Source organism: Triticum urartu, chromosome 1 (genome assembly GCF_003073215.2).
Source record: "Triticum urartu cultivar G1812 chromosome 1, Tu2.1, whole genome shotgun sequence".
Lineage (NCBI taxonomy): Eukaryota > Viridiplantae > Streptophyta > Magnoliopsida > Poales > Poaceae > Triticum > Triticum urartu.
This window is the reverse complement of record NC_053022.1, coordinates 579,379,049-579,402,784: the sequence shown is the minus strand read 5'-3', so window position 1 is coordinate 579,402,784 and position 23,736 is coordinate 579,379,049. Positions and strand designations below refer to the sequence as shown.

Here is a 23,736-nt window from a genome sequence, read left to right as displayed (position 1 = left end):
ATTGCACATCCTGAAACACTCCCAAAGGCATTCATATGTAGTCATATTATTCAGTTTATCGGGTGGTGCACTTATCCTTCTTGAACCGGAGCTTCCCCTTGAGGTTATCGAACTCCCAAATGTGCTCTTGCATGTGCACGTTACCCAAAATGGACGGCCCCACCTCCCGACCCCAAAAGCCGAGGCACGCAAATCTGGGCACCACCTCCGGCATGAGCATGCCTGTGGGGCTTGGCTCCAGCCTCGCGCCGCCCTGTAACACCAGCACCAACTTTGGCACAATTACTTCGGGCGCCAGGTTCACGCCGTCCCACTTGTAGCAGTGTTCAAACCCGGTCACCTCGTCCACCTTCTCCAGCATTGGGTCTAGGTGCCTCGCGAGCACCCGCGTCACTACACCGTACGCTAGCTCCATCACCAACGTCATGGAGGTGCCCATGTCCGTGTTCAGTCCGACGTGAATGCGGTAATCCCACGCCTCTGACGGGATGTTGTCTAGGCACTGCCCGTTCTTGAACACGCTCGTGACTTGCGCGTCCAAGGTAGGCGCATTCATCAAGTACACGATGTTCGTCTCACTGGCCCCTTCGCCAGCCTCCATGGTCATGTTCGGCCCGAAGATCAGGTAGCTGGAGGACTCACACCCGTTGTGCGTCGCCAGCACGCACAAGGAGAAGAGGCCATGGAAGCTCTTCCTAGCGATGGTGCGGAATGACATGGCCTAGTTGCCCAGCGTCAGCATGCCGTCGTGCGTCACCACGCTCCCGCTAGCCTCGTACGTAGAGCACCCCAACACCAGCCCCGACAACCGCGCCTGCCGCCCGCCCGAGACCGCCACGTCGTCGTCTCATGCCCGCAGATGTCGCGGGTCACCGTGCTGTCCAACACCATCTGGTCGTAGCTTCATGACTCGTTGTGGTCAGGCGTCTTGCACGCCACATGCGGAAAATGGCCGCAGTGAGAAAATTTTGTTACGATGGGAAAATTTTGTTTTTGCCATTCTAGATTTTGCCAATTTTCCTTATGCCACTCTAGATTTTGACATTTCAGTATTGCCACTCTTAGCTTTTGAAAATATCACAATTGCCATTATGTGGCAATAGCAAATTAATTTTATTTCACTTTTGCCACTCTAGCTTTTGACAATGTATCACAATTGCCACTCTAATTTATTTTGGTTTTGCCACGGAATGGCAATTGTGATAATTGTCAAAAGCTAAGAGTGGCAGAACTGAAATGTCAAAATCTAGAGTGCATAAGGAAAATTGGCAAAATCTAGAGTGGCAAAAACAAAATTTTCTCTATTACGATCGTCACCGAACTTTAAGCGTGCGGACCCTACGGGTTCGAGAACTATGTAGACATGACCGAGACACGTCTCCGGTCAATAACCAATAGCGGAACCTGGATGCTCATATTGGCTCCTACATATTCTACGAAAATCTTTATCGGTCAGACCGCATAACAACATACGTTGTTCCCTTTGTCATCGGTATGTTACTTGCCCGAGATTCGATCGTCGGTATCTCAATACCTAGTTCAATCTCGTTACCGGCAAGTCTCTTTACTCGTTCCGTAACACATCATCCCGCAACTAACCCCTCGATGCGCTATATCTCCCACGTGTCGAAGCACGACTTAGAGGCATAACCGCATTGAAAGCAATGTCGCAAGTGAGGTAATCTTCACACAACCCATGTAATACATAAGGGAAAAGATACATAGTTGGCTTACAATCGCCACTTCACACAATTACATGAATAAAGCATTACATCATCCAATCAACGGTCCGACTACGGAACCAAAATAAAAGAAGAACCCCAAATGCGACAATCCCCGATCGACCCCAACTGGGCTCCACTACTGATCAACTAGAACGAAACAACACAAAGGACAAGATCTTCATCGAGCTCCTCCTGAGCTTGGTTGCGTCATCTGCACGGACTCATCGGCACCTGCAAGCTGGTTTTGGAAGTATCTGTGAGTCACGGGGACTCAGCAATCTCGCACCCTCGCGATCAAGACTATTTAAGCTTATGGGTAAGGTAAAAGGTATGAGGTGGAGCTGCAGCAAGCGACTAGCATATATGGTGGCTAACGATATTCGCAAAAGAAAATGGTGGTAACAACGCAACCATTAGGATGAAAAATCCTGCCGAGGACAACGAGAAAGGGAGCAGGGAAAAGCAAAAAAGCACGAGTTCTTGTTGGGACTGAAAACTTCTAATGTCTCAAGATAGTGATCCCTCAGACCGCCTACTCCAAGCATAAACTACCAACACTTGCTTCAACTTCCCGGACTCCGCCGGAAAGAGACCCATTCAGTCACCTCAACGGTGATTTTCGGATTTTTTTTGCACTATTTTTAATTCGCAAGCACAAACCAAATCCCCACCCACCCGCTAAGGCCATCACGGTAACACACTCAGTTGATTCAAAACTTTCAGGTTTTCTACAACCGGACATTAACAAATTCCCATCTGCCCATAACCGCGGGCACGGCTTTCGAAAGTTCAAATCCCTGCAGGGGAGTCCCAACTTAGCCCATGACAAGCTCTCACGGTCAACGAAGGATACCTCCTCCGCAAGACCGATCAGACTCGGTCATCTCGGTTACAAGACACTTCGACAAGGTTAAAACAAGACCAGCAACACCGCCCGAATGTGCCGACAAATCCCGATAGGAGCTGCACATATCTCTTTCTCAGGGCACACTCAGATTGTCCTAGGTACGGTAGGCCAGCCCAGAGTTGCCCCTGGTGGCCACCGGTAGCTGACAGGTGGACCAACACTCAGAGGAGCACTGGCCCGGGGGGGGGGGGTTAAAATAAGATGACCCTTGAGTCTGCAGAACCCAAGGGAAAGAAAAGGCTAGGTGGCGAATGGTAAAACCAATGTTGGGCATTGCTGGAGGAGTTTTACTCAAGGCGAACTGTCAAGGGGTTCCCATAATAGCCCAACCGCGTAAGGAACGCAAAATCCGGGAACATAACACCGATATGACGGAAACTAGGGCGGCAAGAGTGGAACAAAACACCAGGCATAAGGCCGAGCCTTCCACCCTTTACCAAGTATATAGATGCATTAATTAAATAAGATATATTGTGATATCCCAACAAGTAAACATGTTCCAACAAGGAACAACATCTCCATGTTCCAACAAGGAACAAACTTCAATCTTCACCTGCAACTAACAACGCTATAAGAGGGGCTGAGCAAAGCGGTAACATAGCCAAACAACGGTTTGCTAGGACAAGGTGGGTTAGAGGCTTGGTTCAACAATATGGGAGGCATGATAAGCAAGTGGTAGGTATCGCAGCATAGGCATAGCAAAAGAGCGAGCAACTAGCAAACAAAGATAGAAGTGATTTCGAGGGTATGGTCATCTTGCCTGAAATCCCGCAAGGAAGAAGAACGAGTCCATGAAGAAGACAAACGGACGTAGTCGAACGGATCCTCACAAACGCGACGTTATCGAACCAACCCGAAGAAGCAACACCGGAAAGAAGCAACAACATAGTAAACAACACCACATAAATGGCATGATGCACAACCAAGTATGATGCATGTCCGGTTTAATGAGGCATGGCATGGCAAAGTGCACAAACAATCCTACAAATTAAGTGGAGCTCAATATGCAACGGAGTTGCATATTGAAGAAAACACCACATGACTTATTTAGTTCTCTCTCGTTTATGTACCCAACAAGATTAAATGTTGTTAGCATGGCAAAGATGAAGCATAAAGAAAACTATTACGCATTTTTCTACCCCATTTACATATAAAGTTTATTAAAAACCGAGCTACGGTTATTTAGTTATGAATTTAATCATTTTAACATGGCAATAGGCAAATATAAGCAAACATCATTTTAATCATTTCAAACATGCAAGAAAGTTGGATATTATTATCCTACACAAAATTCTAAGCAACTTTCATATATTAAGTTTTTACATATGATGCATGGTTTGAGAGTTATAATATGCATGAAGTATAGAGTTCAATCTGTAAATATGCAGTGCACTGGTAATTAGGAAATTCGCAGGTCAGGGAAAAAAATGCTATCAGGCCGAAACTGCAGGCTGGCCAACAGTAGAAATAAGACAAAAGGAGGGGCGCTGTGGGTGGCCTCACCCATGGGCTTTCAGCCCGTTTGAAGGGGAGGGGGTAGGCCGGCTCGCTCGGGCGGAGTTGGGCCAGGGCACTGAAGATGCGGGGCAGAACGAGGCCGAGGAGAGGCAGCCCACTGGGCCTGGAATCGCGACGAGGCCGGGTCCAGGCACCGTGGATCTGGCAGTTGACTCGATCGAGTCAACGTGGTCGAGCGGTCGCTGGCGCTGGTCGTCGTTCTGAAAGAGAAAAGGCAGCGACGGGTATAGGGCGCCGCGGGAACAGGCAAGGGCGGTGCAGGGTCGGGACGGCGCGGGATCCATCCGTAGAGACAAGCTGGCATCAAGGTGCGGCGGCTCTCGCGGGGTCCGGCGAGGACACGTCTTGAGGCGGGGTCATGGGGCTCCGGCAGCAGGGAGGTCGCTGGCAGCGGGACTCCTCCTGTTGACGACGCAAGACAGAGGGAGTGATATGAGAGCGAGAGAGAGAGAGAAGAAAACGCGGGGAAGGAGGACGAGAAGGGCGACAGAGCTCCGGCCTAGTAGCAACGGTGGTCAACGGGCGCGCTGAAGCGATGTATCGAGCCTTGCTCGGGCGGACAGGGTCTCAGGAGAGTCGAGGCGGGGTTGAGGGCGACGAGGAGAAGCACGAGGTGCTCGGGCGGCCGGAGTGGCACTGGGGCTGGTCCTGGTGGTGCTCGACGATGCAAGGGCCCCGGTGGTGCTGCTTCTTGCCGTGGCGCGTGAGGAAGCAGAGGAGCTTGTGCGTGAGGCTGCAGGTGCAGGGTCCTGGTGAAGCGGTCGCTGGTGACGGGAGGAGGCGCTGACTTGCTGGAAGAGCAAGGTAAGGAGTAGGAGGCGCCAGGGAAGGAGAGGAGGCCGAGGGGATCGGTCCAGTGGCTGGTGGCAACGGCGATTTGGTGCGGATCTGGATTGGGAGGAGTTGGTGAATCGAGACGGGAGCGAGGGGTGCAGTGGTTGGTTTGGAGCGGATCCCGATGGGAGAAGTGGGTGGCGGCGCAATGACGGGACAGGAGGAGGATTTCTAGGGTTTTCCAAATTAGGTATGGGATGGACTATATATATAGCAGGGGAATTTTGGATAGGGGCTAAACCGTCCCTCCGATCGTAATCGGACGGTCTGGAAAAATAGGCTAAGGCGTCCAAATAAGAAAACAGAGACATTTTATAGATGTTTGGGGATGATCCGGACACAACGGTAACGACTGTACGGGTCGGGTTCGGGACAACTTTTCGAACACGCGCGCGAGGAGGGTCGCAGGCTGACGAGAGAGGTTAGGTAGGGCCTAGCGGTGAGAGGTAGTGCAGAAGGCAAAGGGCTGAGAAGAGAGAAGAGGAGAGTCCCGACGACTGTTTCCGGAGACCGAAAACGTCCGACGTTAGACCGGCTATACTGCCGCTGTAGTTAATCGTTGGGGCGTCAAACGAACTCCGAGTGCGATGAAACTTGGCAGGCGGTCTACCTACACTATAACAAGACCGCACGCCAACTCTCATCCCATTCTGAGAACATTTTCCGGCCACTTACAAAATACTATTTCGGACATGTCGCGGGCGCGTGCAAGTGTGTCTGGGCTCAGAACGGACAACAGACGGACTGGGGGAACCCGAACGAATACAAGTTTTGAAAACATGATGATGCAATGCACATGATGACATGACAAAGATGCAACAGGCAAGCGAATGACATGGCAAGGACAGCGAATAACTGGAGGACACCTGGCACATCGGTCTCGGGGCGTCACACCTGTAGAGCACCTTTATAATCACCCAGTTACGTTGTGACGTTTGGTAGCACACAAAGTGTTCCTCCGGTAAACGGGAGTTGCATAATCTCATAGTCATAGGAACATGTATAAGTCATGAAGAAAGCAATAGCAACAATCTAAACGATCAAGTGCTATGCTAACGGAATGGGTCAAGTCAATCACATCATTCTCCAATGATGTGATCCCGTTAATCAAATAACAACTCATGTCTATGGCCAGGAAACTTAATCATCTTTGATTCAACGAGCTAGTCAAGTAGAGGCATACTAGTGACATACTGTTTGTCTATGTATTCACACATGTATTATGTTTCCGATTAATACAATTGTAGCATGAATAATAAACATTTATCATGATATAAGGAAATAAATAATAACTTTATTATTGCCTCTAGGGCATATTTCCTTCAGTCTCCCACTTGCACTAGAGTCAATAATCTTGTTCACATCGCCATGTGATTTAACATCAATAGTTCACATCACCATGTGATTAACACCCATAGTTCACATCGTCATGTGACCAACACCCAAAGGGTTTACTAGATTCAATAATCTAGTTCACATCGCTATGTGATTAACGCCCAAAGAGTACTAAGGTGTGATCATGTTTTGCTTGTGAGAGAAGTTTAGTCAACGGGTCTGCCACATTCAGATCCGTAAGTATTTTGCAAATTTCTATGTCAACAACGCTCTGCACGGAGCTACTCTAGCTAATTGCTCCCACTTTCAATATGCATCCAGATTGAGACTTAGAGTCATCTGGATTAGTGTCAAAACTTGCATCGATGTAACCCTTTACGACGAACCTTTTTGTCACCTCCATAATTGAGAAACATATCCTTATACCACTAAGGATAATTTTGACCGCTGTCCAGTGATCTACTCCTAGATCACTATTGTACTCCCTTGCCAAAAACAGTGTAGGGTATACAATAGATCTGGTACACAACATGGCATACTTTATAGAACCTATGGCCAAGGCATAGGGAATGACTTTCATTCTCTCTCTATCTTCTGCCGTGGTCGGGTTTTGAGTCTTACTCAATTTCACACCTTGTAACACAAGCAAGAACTCCTTCTTTGACTGTTCCATTTTGAACTACTTCAAAATCTTGTCAAGGTATGTACTCATTGAAAAACTTATCAAGCGTCTTGATCTATCTCTATAGATCTTGATGCTCAATATGTAAGTAGCTTCACCGAGGTCTTTCTTTGAAAAACTCCTTTCAAACATTCCTTTATGCTTTGCAGAATAATTCTACATTATCTCTGATCAACAATATGTCATTCACATATACTTATCAGAAATGCTGTAGTGCTCCCACTCACTTCCTTGTAAATACAGGCTTCACCACAAGTCTGTATAAAACTATATGCTTTGATCAACTTATCAAAGCGTATATTCCAACTCTGAGATGCTTGCACCAGTCCATAGATGGATCGCTGGAGCTTGCATATTTTGTTAGCACCTTTAGGATTGACAAAACTTTCTTGTTGTATCATATACATTTTGGGGAACGTAGCAGAATTTTAAAATTTTCTACGCATCACCAAGATCAATCTATGGAGTCATCTAGCAACGAGGGAGAGAGGAGTGCATCTACATACCCTTGTAGATCGCGCGCGGAAGCGTTCAAGAGAACGGGGTTGATGGAGTCGTACTCGACGTGATCCAAATCACCGATGACCTAGTGCCGAACGGACGGCACCTCCGCATTCAACACACGTACGGTTGGGAAGACGTCTCCTCCTTCTTGATCCAGCAAGGGGGAAGGAGAGGTTGATGAAGATCCAGCAGCACGACAACGTGGTGGTGGATGCAGCAGGATCCCGGCAGGGCTTCGCCAAGCGTAAGCGGGGAGGAGAGGTGTTACGGAGGGAGAGGGAGGCGCCAAGAGCAAGGGGTGCGGCTGCCCTCCCTCCCCCCTCTTTATATAGGGGCCTTGGGGGGGGCGCCGGCCCTAGGAGATGAATCTCCAAGGGGGGGGGCGGCCAAGGGGTGGCTTCCCCCCTAAGCCAAGTGGGGGGCGCCCCCACCCCTAGGGTTTCCCAACCCTAGGCGCAGGGGAGGCCCAAGGGGGGCGCACCAGCCCACCAGGGGCTGGTTCCCCTCCCACTTCAGCCCATGGGGCCCTCCGGGATAGGTGGCCCCACCCGGTGGACCCCCGGGACCCTTCCGATGGTCCTGGTACAATACCGGCGACCCCCGAAACCTTCCCGATGGCCGAAACTGGACTTCCTATATATAAATCTTTACCTCCGGACCATTCCGGAACTCCTCATGATGTCCGGGATCTCATCCGGGACTCCGAACAACTTTCGGGTTACTACATACTAATATCTCTACAACCCTAGCGTCACCGAACCTTAAGTGTGTAGACCATACGGGTTTGGGAGACATGCAGACATGACCGAGACGCCTCTTCGGTCAATAACCAACAGCGGGATCTGGATACCCATGTTGGCTCCCACATGCTCCATGATGATCTCATCGGATGAACCACGATGTCGAGGATTCAATCAATCCGTATGCAATTCCCTTTGTCAATCGGTACGTTACTTGCCCTAGACTCGATCGTCGGTATCCCAATACCTCGTTCAATCTCGTTACCGGCAAGTCACTTTACTCGTACCATAATGCATGATCCCGTGATCAACCACTTGGTCACATTGAGCTCATTATGATGATGCATTACCGAGTGGGCCTAGAGATACCTCTCCGTCATGCGGAGTGACAAATCCCAGTCTCGATTCGTGCCAACCCAACATACACTTTCGGAGATACCTGTAGTGTACCTTTATAGTCACCCAGTTACGTTGTGATGTTTGGCACACCCAAAGCACTCCTACGGTATCCGGGAGTTGCACAATCTCATGGTCTAAGGAAATGATACTTGACATTCGGAAAAGTTACAACAAACGAACTACACGATCTTTGAGCTATGCTTAGGATTGGGTCTTGTCCATCACATCATTCTCCTAATGATGTGATCCCATTATCAATGACATCCAATGTCCATAGTCAGGAAACCATGACTATCTTTTGATCAATGAGCTAGTCAACTAGAGGCTCACTAGGGACGTGTTGTGGTCTATGTATTCACACATGTATTACGATTTCTGGATAACACAATTATAGCATGAACAATAGATAATTAACATGAACAAAGAAATATAATAATAACCATTTTATTATTGCCTCTAGGGCATATTTCCAACAGTCTCCCACTTGCACTAGAGTCAATAGTCTAGTTACATTGTGATGAATTGAACACCCATGCAGTTCTGGTATTGATCATGTTTTGCTCTAGGGAGAGGTTTAGTCAATGGATCTGCCACATTTAGGTCCGTATGTACTTTACAAATCTCTATGTCTCCATTTTGAACACTTTCACGAATGGAGTTGAAGCGACGCTTGATATGCCTGGTCTTCCTGTGAAACCTGGGCTCCTTGGCAAGGGCAATAGCTCCAGTGTTGTCACAGAAGAGTGTCATCGGGCCCGACGCATTGGGTATGACTCCTAGGTCGGTAATGAACTCCTTCACCCAGACTGCTTCTTGTGCTGCCTCCGAGGCTGCCATGTACTCCGCTTCACATGTAGATGCCGCCACAACGCTTTGCTTGCAACTGCACCAGCTTACTGCCCCACCATTCAAAATATACACGTATCCGGTTTGTGACTTAGAGTCATCCAGATCCGTGTCGAAGCTAGCATCGACGTAACCCTTTACGACGAGCTCTTCGTCACCTCCATAAACGAGAAACATATCCTTAGTCCTTTTCAGGTACTTCAGGATATTCTTGACCGCTGTCCAGTGTTCCATGCCGGGATTACTTTGGTACCTTCCTACCAAACTTACGGCAAGGTTTACATCAGGTCTGGTTCACAACATAGCATACATGATAGACCATATGGCCGAGGCATAGGGGACGACACTCATCTTTTCTCTATCTTCTGCCGTGGTCGGGCATTGAGCCCTGCTCAATCTCGTACCTTGCAATACAGGCAAGAACCCCTTCTTTGACTGATCCATTTTGAACTTCTTCAATATCTTGTCAAGGTACGTACTATGTGAAAGACCAATGAGGCGTTTCGATCTATCTCTATAGATCTTGATGCCTAATATATAAGCAGCTTCTCCAAGATCCTTCATTGAAAAACACTTGTTCAAGTAGGCCTTTATGCTTTCCAAGAATTCTATATCATTTCCCATCAACAGTATGTCATCCACATACAATATGAGAAATGCTACAGAGATCCCACTCACTTTCTTGTAAATGCAGGCTTCTCCATAAGTCTGCGTAAACCCAAACGCTTTGATCATCTCATCAAAATGAATGTTCCAACTCCGAGATGCTTGCACCAGCCCATAAATCGAGCGTTGGAGCTTGCACACCTTGTCAGCATTCTTAGGATCGACAAAACCTTCCGGCTGCATCATATACAATTCTTCCTCAAGGAAATCATTAAGGAATGATGTTTTGACGTCCATTTGCCATATCTCATAATCATAGAATGCGGCAATTGCTAACATGATTCGGACGGACTTCAGCTTCGCTACGGGTGAGAAAGTCTCATCGTAGTCAACCCCTTGAACTTGTCGATAACCCTTAGCGACAAGCCGAGCTTTATAGATGGTTACATTACCATCCGCGTCCGCCTTCTTCTTAAAGATCCATTTATTTTCTATGGCTCGCCGATCATCGGGCAAGTCAGTCAAAGTCCATACTTCGTTTTCATACATGGATCCTATCTCGGATTTCATGGCTTCCAGCCATTTGTCGGAATCCGGGCCCGCCATCGCTTCTTCATAGTTCGAAGGATCACCGTTGTCTAACAACATGATTTCCAAGACAGAGTTGCCGTACCACTCTGGTGCGGAACGTGTCCTCGTGGACCTACGAAGTTCAGTAGCAACTTGATCTGAAGTTTCATGATCATCATCATTAACTTCCTCTCTAGTCGGTGCAGGCACCTCAGGAACATTTTCTTGAGCTGCGCCACTTACCGGTTCAAGAGGTCATACTTCATCAAGTTCCACTTTCCTCCCACTTATTTCTTTCGAGAGAAACTCTTTCTCTAGAAAGGATCCATTCTTGGCAACAAAGATCTTGCCTTCGGATCTGAGGTAGAAGGTATACCCAATAGTTTCTTTAGGGTATCCTATGAAGACGCATTTTTCCGACTTGGGTTCGAGCTTTTCAGGTTGAAGTTTCTTGACATAAGCATCGGATCCCCAAACTTTTAGAAACGACAGCTTAGGTTTCTTCCCAAACCATAATTCATACGGTGTCGTCTCATGTAACATCCCAAATTTTCAATTTGGAATGTTATACAGTAGATCATCATGCATATCATATTTTCTTGCATTTTGGTCGATCCTAGAAATTTCACGCAACTCAAGGACCCTCGGAGAGAGTTGGAGATTTCGTCATTTTCATATTTGAGTTTTCTCAAATTTTGAAAAAGGATCATTTGATTTATTTATTTCATCTTCAATTATTTTTCCAATATCAAAATATGAGAGAGGGAAATAATATGACTTTTCCCAAATCTAGGAAAAATGAAGATTTAATAAATAAATCAAATTTTGGATTTTTCCGGTGTTTATTTGCATTTTATTTGGATAGGGAAAAATGCGTGTTTTCAAAAATTGCATCTAGGCCCGAGTAAAGTTCATTTTGTTCGACTCATTTTTAGGAGTCGGGGAAAATTTACTTTAGGAATTTTGGAGTTCGTTTAGATTTTCTTTTCTTTGTTTTTCTGCGCGCGTAACTATTTAAAAAAAATCCGCAGCGCCCCGCCTGGGCCAAGGCCCAGCCGGCCTCCCTCCCGCGCGCCGCCGCGCCGCCGCCGCCTCCGAGTCCGGATCGGACTCCACCGCCGCCGCCCCTTGCTTGCCCCCTCCCCCAAGCCACCCTCCCCCCTTTTAAATACCAGCCACCCCCTCTCCTCCCCACACCAGCCCCGCCGCCCCGCAAGCAGCAGCAGCAGCAGCCGCCGCCGCCCGCCGCCGCCGCCTGCCGCCGCCGCGCCCGCCCGCGCCGCCGCCGCCGCCTAGCCCCGCCCCGCGAGCCCCTCGCCGAGGTAGCGCCGCGCCGCGCCACCCCTCCCCTCGGTTCGGTTTTTTTTAAAAACCGTTCCGGTTTCTTTTCGTTCGTTGTTTCGGTTTTTTCCGAAACCCTAGATCGGTTTTCGTTTTTCTTTAGTTGTTTAGCGAGCGTTCGCCGGACCGTTCGTCTTAACGAACGTGATCACCGGTTATTCTCGGTTAACGAACGTCCGTTCGTTTAACCGTTCGTCGTTTTCTTTTTCGTCGGATTTATTCCGCGATTTTCCGATCGCGATTTCAGATCCGATCTTCGTTCTAGTTTATCTTCTCGCTCGTTTATCGGAATCAGGTGATTCAAGCGCCTGGAGTTTCGTTTCGAAACCGCCGTTCCGACTAATCAACTTAAACAAGTTTTTGCTACGGTAAAATTTGACCTAGTTTCAACTTGCTAGAACCGAGTTGTTTTCTTCCGCCGTTTGTTTTCCGTTGCTTTGTTCGGTTCGTTCTTTCTTTGCAACCGGAGTTCTTAAGTTGAACTTTCTGGTTCGATTCTCTTGTTCGAGTTTTACCTGTGCATTAGATGAGTACTTATTGTATGCTTGTTGTTTGTCTGCGATAGATACCCGGAGTGCGCCGCCTGTTACTTCGAATCTCTAGGTTTCGCGGATCATCAGCAAGGCAAGTAACACTTTGATCATACCTTTTCTACAACCCAGTTTTATTGCATTAGATCAATCCTCACACATTGCATGATTAGGATCTAATTAAATTGTGGGATGGGAAGTAGATGAGGTAGTACCTATTACCTGTTTATTATCGAAACCTTTGGGAGTTACTTCTACGTTTGCTTATTATGCCATGCTATGCTAGTAGACGTGGATTGGGTGAGTGATATCCATGACAGATGTGAGTTTGTTAATTAATGGTTTATCTAAGGTGGCAACTTAAACACACATCTGGGTGGATTGAGGCACCTGTTTCTATCAGGACTTGCCTGTTTTCTTTGGACCGCCACCCAGGCTCAAAGGGATCATAAGATCATTCATGCTAGTAACTTCCGTGTGCAGCCACAAGCCATTATGGGCTCTGGCATAGTTGACTAAGTCGTGCGAACTCTTACAGTGGTAGACTAGCAGATGTAGGGGATGTAGGAGGTACGGTCTACCCGATCGTAAGGTGCTAGCGCTTCTGAAAGACTATGTCTCGGTCATCCGTTTCTCAAACACCATGTAGTGCGAGAAATCCAACGGAGGCGATCGAGTCTTGTGGGGAAAAGTGCGCAAACCTCTGCAGAGTGTAATAAACTAATCATGATTAGCCGTGTCCCCGGTTATGGACAACTTGAGTATCTAGTACTTGAATATCATGTGAATCTCATCATGTTACTTCTAATTAATATTGTTGGGTTTTAAATTGTTCACTTAATTGGGATCGGAATGCTGTCAACCATTCTCGATGTTCAACTACCATGATAGTTAAATAAATTTATTCCTTTGCAGTAGGGAAAAACTGGCTTGACGCAAAACTGTAGCCATAGAGCTTTACACCAGCCATACATGCATATAGTATAGCTCATTACTGTTCATTACTCTCTATGTGTTACATTGCCAGCATATTCCATGTGCTGACCCGTTTTCGGGCTGCAACTTTCATGTTGCAGACATTTCAGACGACGAGTAAGGTGCTTTTAGGTCGTGGTTCTATACTCAGTGATGCCGTTGGAGTCGATGGACCCATTCATCTTCCAAGTCTTCCACTGTTATCTTTATTAGATGGCCTTAAACCATATTTATTGTAATAAGTTCTCTTTGAGACATCGATGTAATAAGTGTGTGATTTGCCACTCTGCTATAAATCCTTCGAAGTACTGTGTGGTGTCAGCATTACTAATCCAGGGATGACACCGGAGCACAGAGACTTGATCCATTCAGGTCTGGTCGCTACAGAGATGGTATCAGAGCACACGCTGACTGTAGGACACGACCACTAAGTTAAAGCCATAGACCACTATTCTCTTCTCATTTTCTAACTCCTCATCTTTTCTACTCTTTTAGGATGACGAACGCGAAGATTAAGTACGCTCAACCGGATGAAGGCACACCTTTTGGATTTCACTTGAAGGAAGTCACTAAGTACCTGAACATTGGACTACCAAGCTTCACCGGGACCTTCAACGCCACTCTGCCTGAAGAGGAGCGCTGGAAGATTCAAGCTCACGTTCCGGGAAGAACATTCACGCCAATCACGAAGCCCATAGATAGTGTTTTCAATGAACCAACCTGGAGTCTGGGGAAGAGCATGGCAGCTCATATCACCATAGGACGCATTGGAGAAGTTTACCAAGAAGACCTCAAGGACACTATCTACCAGATTTGCTGACGCCGAGATGAACAATGGGAGTTAGCCAGCACCAAGAAGGATAGATCCATTGCAGCTTTCATCCAGGAGTTAAACCAGCACATTCGACGCCACGAGAACCAGATGTGCAATGATATGATAGAGTTGAAGAATGCGAAGGCAAGGATCATCGAGTTAGAAGGAGAACTGAAGGCTACACGCAAGGACTACATGGACGAGATCGTAGCTCTAGCAAGACACAATGACGATCTTAAGCAGGAGATTGAAGAACTCAAGGGGAAGTTAGCATCCAGGAAGGAAGACATGTACGTCGCATGTCCGGACAACTACATCATCATTGACGACACCGTTTCGGATCCAAGTGAACCCGACTTTGAAGACGAAGCTGGAGCAGACATCATGGAGTCTTCCACCGATTCAAATTTCTAGATGACCCCAAATATTAGCAGTATTTTCCCCATGTATACATTATAGTTCGAGCACTTTTGCGATAGCTAGATCGATTGTATGCTCTTGTTGATTGAATGAAGTGATTTGGTGTGCATTTGCTTATGTGCATTGGGGTAGTGTTATCTCTTAGACCTCACTCTATTCTTAAATCTCGTCTTTTCTAAACCCTCAGATGCCTCCGAGACGTGACAATGGATTTTCCACCGGAGCTCACTCAGTTGATCCAGCAACAGAATCAATTGATGCAGATGTTAGTCCAGAACCAGCAGAACAACAACAACAACAACCCACCACCACCACCGCCACCTGTTGACCACTTAGCCCGTTTTCTTAGGCTGAATCCGCCGGTGTTTTCCAGTAGCACCGAGCCGATAGTAGCAGACGATTGGCTCCGCAAGATAGGAAGGGAGTTGACCACTGCAGGATGCACAGATGGTGAGAAAGTGAAGTTTGCCGCACATCAGCTTGACGGACCCGCATCAGCATGGTGGGAGAATTTCACATCCACTTACCCAGTTGACACTGTCACATGGGATCAGTTTCAGCAAGCTTTCCGCACTGCCCATGTTTCAGCAGGAGCTATGGCCATGAAGAAGCGTGAGTTTCGCAACTTACGCTAAGGAGGAAGGACAGTTGGCCAGTACGTTGATGACTTCAGCAAGTTAGCACGTTATGCCCCAGATGACGTTGCTACAGATGCAACTAAGCAGGAGAAATTCCTGGAAGGACTGAATGATGAGCTAAGCATGCAGTTGATGGTAGCAAGTTTCAACAACTACCAGGAGTTGGTAGATCGTGCCATCATGATTGAAGGGAAGCAACAGCAGATTGAGAACCGCAAGAGGAAGTATGGACAGGGGAAGTATAACTCTGGAGCCCAGCAGAAGCCCCGCTTTACCCCTAAACCGGGAGTGCATTTTCAGCATACCCATGGAGGAGGTAGTTCGCACAACCATAATGGCCACAAAAATGGTAACGGGAATGGAGGAAGCAACGGCCAGGATCGGACCATCCCATCAACCCCAACCAAGAGAGATCTGAGTCAAGTCACCTGTTTCAAGTGTTCCAAGACCGGACATTATGCCAATGAATGTCCTGAAGGCCAGAATGGAAATGGCAATGGAAGCTCTGGGAAGAAGCCGAACCCTTTCAACAGGGGACAGGTGAACCACGTTAATGTGGAGGAGGTTGAAGATCAGCCTGATGCAGTAATCGGTAAGTTTCTGGTTAAGTCATTTACTGCACTTGTTCTTTTTGACACTGGTGCATCGCATTCATACATATCAAGGGGATTTGTGGATAAATATAACCTGCCAACCCAAGCCCTTAGGTCACCCATGTTAGTAAGCTCACCAGGAGCGGAGTTTATGGCTAGACGATGGTGTGATCGGTTACCATTAAGGATTGGAAACTATATTTTTCCCTCAGACCTAATAGTATTGGAATCTAAAGGATTGGATGTGATATTAGGCATGGATTGGTTATCAAAGTATGAAGGGAATATTGAGTGTGCTAGTAAGTCAATTTTGCTTACCACACCAGAAGGACGAAGGATCAAGTATGTATCCCGGCATGTGCCAAAAAGGACACAAGTAAATTGCCTAACAGGAGTCGTGCAGGAGGAAGTACCGGTGGTAAAGGATTTTCCTGATGTATTTCCAGAAGAGTTGCCAGGCATGCCACCGGATAGAGACATTGAGTTTTTGATTGAGTTATTGCCAGGTACAGGCCCAATATCGAAGCGGCCATACCGGAGGCTAGCAAAGGATTTGGTAGAAATTAAGAATCAGATTAAGGATTTACTGGAGAAAGGTTACATTCGCCCAAGTTCTTCGCCTTGGGGATCACCCATACTTCTAGTGGAGAAGAAGGATGGATCATTAAGGATGGTTGTTGATTACCGTGGATTAAATGAAGTAACCATCAAGAACAAGTACCCACTGCCAATGATTAATGATCTGTTTGATCGTTTGCAAGGAGCTAAAGTGTTTTCCAAGATCGATTTGCGATCAGGGTACCATCAGTTGAAGATTCTAGAGCAGGACATACCTAAGACAGCATTCACCACAAGATATGGACTGTATGAGTATACCGTTATGTCATTTGGACTGACTAACGCACCTGCCTATTTTATGAACCTGATGAACAAGGTATTTATGGAGTTTTTGGATAAGTTTGTCGTAGTGTTCATTGATGACATTCTGATTTATTCAAAGAATGAAGAGGAGCATAAGGAACATTTGCGTTTGGTTTTGGAGAAACTAAGGGAACATCAGTTATATGCCAAATTCAGCAAATGTGAGTTTTGGTTAAAGGAAGTTGGATTTCTTGGAAATGTTATATCCGGAGAAGGGATAGCAGTTGACCCCACAAAGGTTGAGACCGTAACCGAATGGGAAGCACCAACGACCGTTGGAGAGATCAGGAGTTTTCTTGGACTCGCAGGATACTACCGGAGGTTTATTGAGAATTTCTCAAAGATTGCAAAGCCTATGACGGAGTTGTTGAAGAAGGATACTAAGTTCAAATGGACTGAGGAGTGTGAGGCTAGTTTCCAGGAGTTGAAGAAACGTTTGGTCACCTCACCAGTATTGATTTTGCCAGATCAGACCAAGGATTATGAGGTGTATTGCGACGCTTCACGTCGAGGACTTGGAGCAGTGCTTATGCAGGAAGGGAGAGTTGTTTCGTATGCTTTACGACAACTGAAGCCTCATGAGTTGAATTATGCCACACATGATTTGGAGTTAGCAACCGTAGTGCATGCATTGAAGACGTGGAGACATTTCCTCATTGGAAATCATTGTGAGGTGTACACGGATCACAAGAGTTTGAAGTACATTTTCACGCAGAAGGAGTTGAACCTCAGACAGAGGAGATGGTTGGAGCTCAACAAGGATTATGATATGAGATTGCATTACCATCTCTGAAAGGCTAATGTAGTAGCTGACGCATTGAGCCGTAAGGGCCATGTCAATACGTTAATGATGGGAGGAATACCCAAGGAGTTAGTAGAAAACCTTCGTGAGCTATGTTTGGAAATAGTTCCGAGAGGCTATGTAGCAGCATTGGATATTCAGTCAACATTGATGGATAAAATCAGAGAGGCTCAGAAATCTGACAAGGAGATTGCTTCTATAAAGGAGAAACTGAGAAAAGGAAAAGCTAAAGGATTTCGTGAGGACGAGCACGACACCCTATGGTTTGAAGACCGTGTTTATGTGCCAAATGACCTGGAGATCAGGAAGTTGATTCTACAAGAGGCACACGATTCACCGTATTCGATTCACCCAGGAAATACCAAGATGTATTTGGATTTGAAGGAAACATTCTGGTGGACCGGAATGAAGAAGGATATTGTAGCATATGTAGTAGTTTGTGATGTGTGTCATAGAGTAAAGGCAGAACATCAGAAGCCAGCCGGATTGTTACAACCTTTGTCGATACCCGAGTGGAAGTGGGATAAGATAGGCATGGATTTTATCACAGGACTACCCAGGACAAAGGCAGGCTACGATTCGATATGGGTAGTAGTTGATCGTTTGACGAAGGTAGCACATTTCATTCCAGTTAAGACTACTTACACCAGTGCTAAGTTGGCAAAGATATACATGACTAGAATCATTTGTTTGCATGGAGTTCCGAGGAGTATTGTATCAGATAGAGGAACCCAATTTACCTCAAAGTTTTGGAATCAGTTGCATGAAACTTTGGGAACCAGACTAGAGTTCAGCACAGCTTTTCACCCACAGAGGGATGGACAGACTGAGAGAGTCAATCAGATTTTGGAGGATATGCTGAGAGCTTGTGCACTAGATTATGGATCTAGTTGGGACGATAACTTGCCGTATGCGGAGTTTTCCTACAACAATAGTTATCAAACCAGTTTGAAGATGGCACCTTTCGAAGCTTTATATGGAAGGAGGTGCAGGACACCGTTGTCATGGGACGAAATTGGAGATCGTAAATTCTTTGGACCGGATTTGATTAAGGAGTCTGAACGGAAAGTTAAGTTGATTCAAGATAGGCTCAAGGTAGCCCAGTCCAGGCAGAAGATTACGCAGATTCTAAACGCAAGGAGACAGTTTACGAAACCGGAGACAGAGTTTATCTTCGAGTATCCCCACTTCGAGGAGTTAAGCGCTTTGGAGTTAAGGGAAAATTAGCACCGCGTTTCGTTGGACCGTATAAGATCTTGCAACGTATGGGAGAAGTCGCTTATAAGTTGGAATTACCAGAGGGACTGTCAGGAGTTCATGATGTATTCCATGTTTCTCAGCTGAAGAAATGTCACGCCGAAATGGCGGAGGTACCGCTAAGAGATACAGTGCCACTTAAAGCAATTCAGTTGAAGGATGACTTAACATATGAGGAGAAACCAGTCAAGATTCTTGAGTTTGCCAGCAGAGTTACTCGCAGCAAGGTTATCAAGTTTTGCAAAGTTCAGTGGAACCACCACTCAGAGGATGAATCCACCTGGGAGAGAGAAGAAGATTTGCTCAAGGACCACCCTCACCTATTTTCTAGCCAACCCGAATCTCGAGGGCGAGATTCATCTTAAGGGGGGTAGGTTTGTAACATCCCAAATTTTCAATTTGGAATGTTATACAGTAGATTATCATGCATATCATATTTTCTTGCATTTTGGTCGATCCTAGAAATTTCACGCAACTCAAGGACCCTCGGAGAGAGTTGGAGATTTCGTCATTTTCATATTTGAGTTTTCTCAAATTTTGAAAAAAAGGATCATTTGATTTATTTATTTCATCTTCAATTATTTTTCCAATATCAAAATATGAGAGAGGGAAATAATATGACTTTTCCCAAATCTAGGAAAAATGAAGATTTAATAAATAAATCAAATTTTGGATTTTCTGGTGTTTATTTGCATTTTATTTGGATTAGGGAAAAAAATGCGTTTTCAAAAATTGCATCTAGGCCCCGAGAAAAGTTCATTTTGTTCGACTCATTTTTAGGAGTCGGGGAAAATTTACTTCGGGAATTTTGGAGTTCGTTTAGATCTTCTTTTCTCTGTTTTTCTGCGCGCGTAACTATTTAAAAAAAATACCGCAGCGCCCCGCCTGGGCCAAGGCCCAGCCGGCCTCCCTCCCGCGCGCCGCCGCGCCGCCGCCGCCTCCGAGTCCGGATCGGACTCCACCGCCGCCGCCCCTTGCTTGCCCCCTCCCCCAAGCCACCCTCCCCCCTTTTAAATACCTAGCCACCCCTCTCTCCTCCCCACACCAGCCCGCCGCCCCGCAGCAAGCAGCAGCAGCAGCAGCCGCCGCCTGCCCGCACCGCCGCCTGCCGCCGCCGCCCCGCGCCAGCGCCGCCGCCCGCCGCCTAGCCCCGCCCCGTCGGAGCCCCTCGCCGAGGTAGCGCCGCGCCGCGCCACCCCTCCCCTCGGTTCGGTTTTTTTTAAAAACCATTCCGGTTTCTTTCCGTTCGTTGTTTCGGTTTTTTCCCGAAACCCTAGGATCGGTTTTCGTTTTTCTTTGGTTTAGTTGTTTAGCGAGCGTTCGCCGGACCGTTCGTCCTAATGAACGTGATCACCGGTTATTCTCGGTTAGCAAACGTCCGCTCATTTAACCATTCGTCGTTTCTTTTTGTCGGATTTATTCCGCGATTTTCCGATCGCGATTTCAGATCCGATCTTCGTTCTAGTTTATCTTCTCGCTCGTTTATCGGAATCGGGGATTCAAGCGCCTGGTGTTTCGTTTCGAAACCGCCGTTCCGACTAATCAACTTAAACAAGTTTTTGCTACGGTAAAATTTGACCTAGATTTAACTAGCTAGAACCGAGTTGTTTTCTTCCGCCGTTTGTTTTCCGTTGCTTTGTTCGGTTCGTTCTTTCTTTGCAACCGGAGTTCTTAAGTTGAACTTTCTGGTTCGATCTCTTGTTCGAGTTTTACCTGTGCATTAGACGAGTACTTATTGTATGCTTGTTGTTTGTCTGTGATAGATTACCCGGAGTGCGCCGCCTGTTACTTCGAATCTCTAGGTCTCGCGGATCATCAGCAAGGCAAGTAACACTTTGATCATACCTTTTCTACAGCCCAGTTTTATTGCATTAGATCAATCCTCACACATTGCATGATTAGGATCTAATTAAATTGTGGGATGGGAAGTAGATGAGGTAGTACCTATTACCTGTTTATTATGAAACCTTTGGGAGTTACTTCTACGTTTGCTTATTATGCCATGCTATGCTAGTAGACGTGGATTGGGTGAGTGATATCCATGACAGATGTGAGTATTGTTAATTAATGGTTTATCTAAGGTGGCAACTTAAACACACATCTGGGTGGATTGAGGCACCTGATTTCTATCAGGACTTGCCTGTTTTTCTTTGGACCGCCACCCAGGCTCAAAGGGATCATAAGATCATTCATACTAGTAACTTTCGTGTGCAGCCACAAGCCATTATGGGCTCTGGCATAGTTGACTAAGTCGTGCGAACTCTTACAGTGGTAGACTAGCAGATGTAGGGGATGTAGGAGGTACGGTCTACACGATCGTAAGGTGCTAGTGCTTCTGAAAGACTATGTCTCGGTCATCCGTTTCTCAAACACCATGTAGTGCGAGAAATCCAACGGAGGCGATCGAGTCTTGTGGGGAAAAGTGCACAAACCTCTGCAGAGTGTAATAAACTAATCATGATTAGCCGTGTCCCCGGTTATGGACAGCTTGAGTATCTAGTACTTGAATATCGTGTGAATCTCATCATGTTACTTCTAATTAATATTGTTGGGTTTAATTGTTCACTTAATTGGGATCGGAATGCTGTCAACCATTCTCGATGTTCAACTACCATGATAGTTAAATAAATTTATTCCTTTGCAGTAGGGAAAAACTGGCTTTACGCAAAACTGTAGCCATAGAGCTTTACACCAGCCATACATGCATATAGTATAGCTCATTACTGTTCATTACTCTCTATGTGTTACATTGCCAGCATATTCCATGTGCTGACCCGTTTTCGGGCTGCAACTTTCATGTTGCAGACATTTCAGACGACGAGTAAGGTGCTTTTAGGTCGTGGTTCTATACTCAGTGATGCCGTTGGAGTCGATGGACCCATTTATCTTCCAAGTCTTCCGCTGTTATCTTTATTAGATGGCCTTAAACCATATTTATTTTAATAAGTTCTCTTTGAGACATCGATGTAATAAGTGTGTGATTTGCCACTCTGCTATAAATCATTCGAAGTACTGTGTGGTGTCAGCATTACTGATCCAGGGATGACACCGGAGCACAGAGACTTGATCCATTCGGGTCTGGTTGATGAAGATCCAGCAGCACGACGGCGTGGTGGTGGGTGCAGCAGGATCCCGGCAGGGCTTCGCCAAGCGCAAGCGGGGAGGAGAGGTGTTACGGAGGGAGAGGGAGGCGCCAAGAGCAAGGGGTGCGGCTGCCCTCCCTCCCCCCTCTTTATATAGGGGCCTTGGGGGGGGCGCCGGCCCTAGGAGATGAATCTCCAAGGGGGGGGGCGGCCAAGGGGTGGCTTCCCCCCTAAGCCAAGTGGGGGGCGCCCCCACCCCTAGGGTTTCCCAGCCCTAGGCGCAGGGGAGGCCCAAGGGGGGGGGCGCACCTGCCCACCAGGGGCTGGTTCCCCTCCCACTTCAGCCCATGGGGCCCTCCGAGATAGGTGGCCCCACCCGGTGGACCCCCGGGACCCTTCCGGTGGTCCCGGTACAATACCGGCGACCCCCGAAACCTTCCCGATGGCCGAAACTGGACTTCCTATATATAAATCTTTACCTCGGGACCATTCCGGAACTCCTCGTGACGTCCGGGATCTCATCCGGACTCCGAACAACTTTCGGGTTACTGCATACTAATATCTCTACAACCCTAGCGTCACCGAACCTTAAGTGTGTAGACCCTACGGGTTCGGGAGACATGCAGACATGACCGAGACGCCTCTCCGGTCAATAACCAACAGCGGGATCTGGATACCCATGTTGGCTCCCACATGCTCCATGATGATCTCATCGGATGAACCACGATGTCGAGGATTCAATCAATCCGTATACAATTCCCTTTGTCAATCGGTACGTTACTTGCCCGAGACTCGATCGTCGGTATCCCAATACCTCGTTCAATCTCGTTACCGGCAAGTCACTTTACTTGTACCGTAATGCATGATCCCGTGATCAACCACTTGGTCACATTGAGCCCATTATGATGATGCATTACCGAGTGGGCCCAGAGATACCTCTCCGTCATGCAGAGTGACAAATCCCAGTCTCGATTCGTGCCAACCCAACAGACACTTTCGGAGATACCTGTAGTGTACCTTTATAGTCACGCAGTTACGTTGTGACATTTGGCACACCCAAAGCACTCCTACGGTATCCGGGAGTTGCACAATCTCATGGTCTAAGGAAATGATACTTGACATTCAGAAAAGCTGCAGCAAACGAACTACACGATCTTTGAGCCATGCTTAGGACTGGGTCTTGTCCATCACATCATTCTCCTAATGATGTGATCCCGTTATCAATGACATCCAATGTCCATAGTCAGGAAACCATGACTATCTATTGGTCAACGAGCTAGTCAACTAGAGGCTCACTAGGGACGTGTTGTGGTCTATGTATTCACACATGTATTACGATTTCCGGATAACACAATTATAGCATGAACAATAGATAATTATCATGAACAAAGAAATATAATAATAACCATTTTATTATTGCCTCTAGGGCATATTTCCAACAGTACAACTCTTCTTTAATAAATCCTATTAAGGAATGCAGTTTTGTTTATCCATTTGCTAGATTTCATAAAATGCGGCAATTGCTAACATGATTCGGACAGACTTAAGCATAGATACGAGTGAGAAACTCTCATCGTAGTCAACACCTTGAACTTGTCGAAAACCCTTTTTGCGACAATTCTAGCTTTGTAGATAGTAACACTACTATCAGCGTCCGTCTTCCTCTTGAAGATCCATTTAATCTCAATGGCTCACCG

At 46.8% G+C, this 23,736-nt stretch overlaps 1 pseudogene; it reads right to left on the bottom strand.

Annotated features, from left to right (window-relative positions):
* Positions 1-55: 55 nt before the first annotated feature.
* On the bottom strand, positions 56-2,412 carry LOC125533246 (annotated as a pseudogene).
* Positions 2,413-23,736: the final 21,324 nt, after the last annotated feature.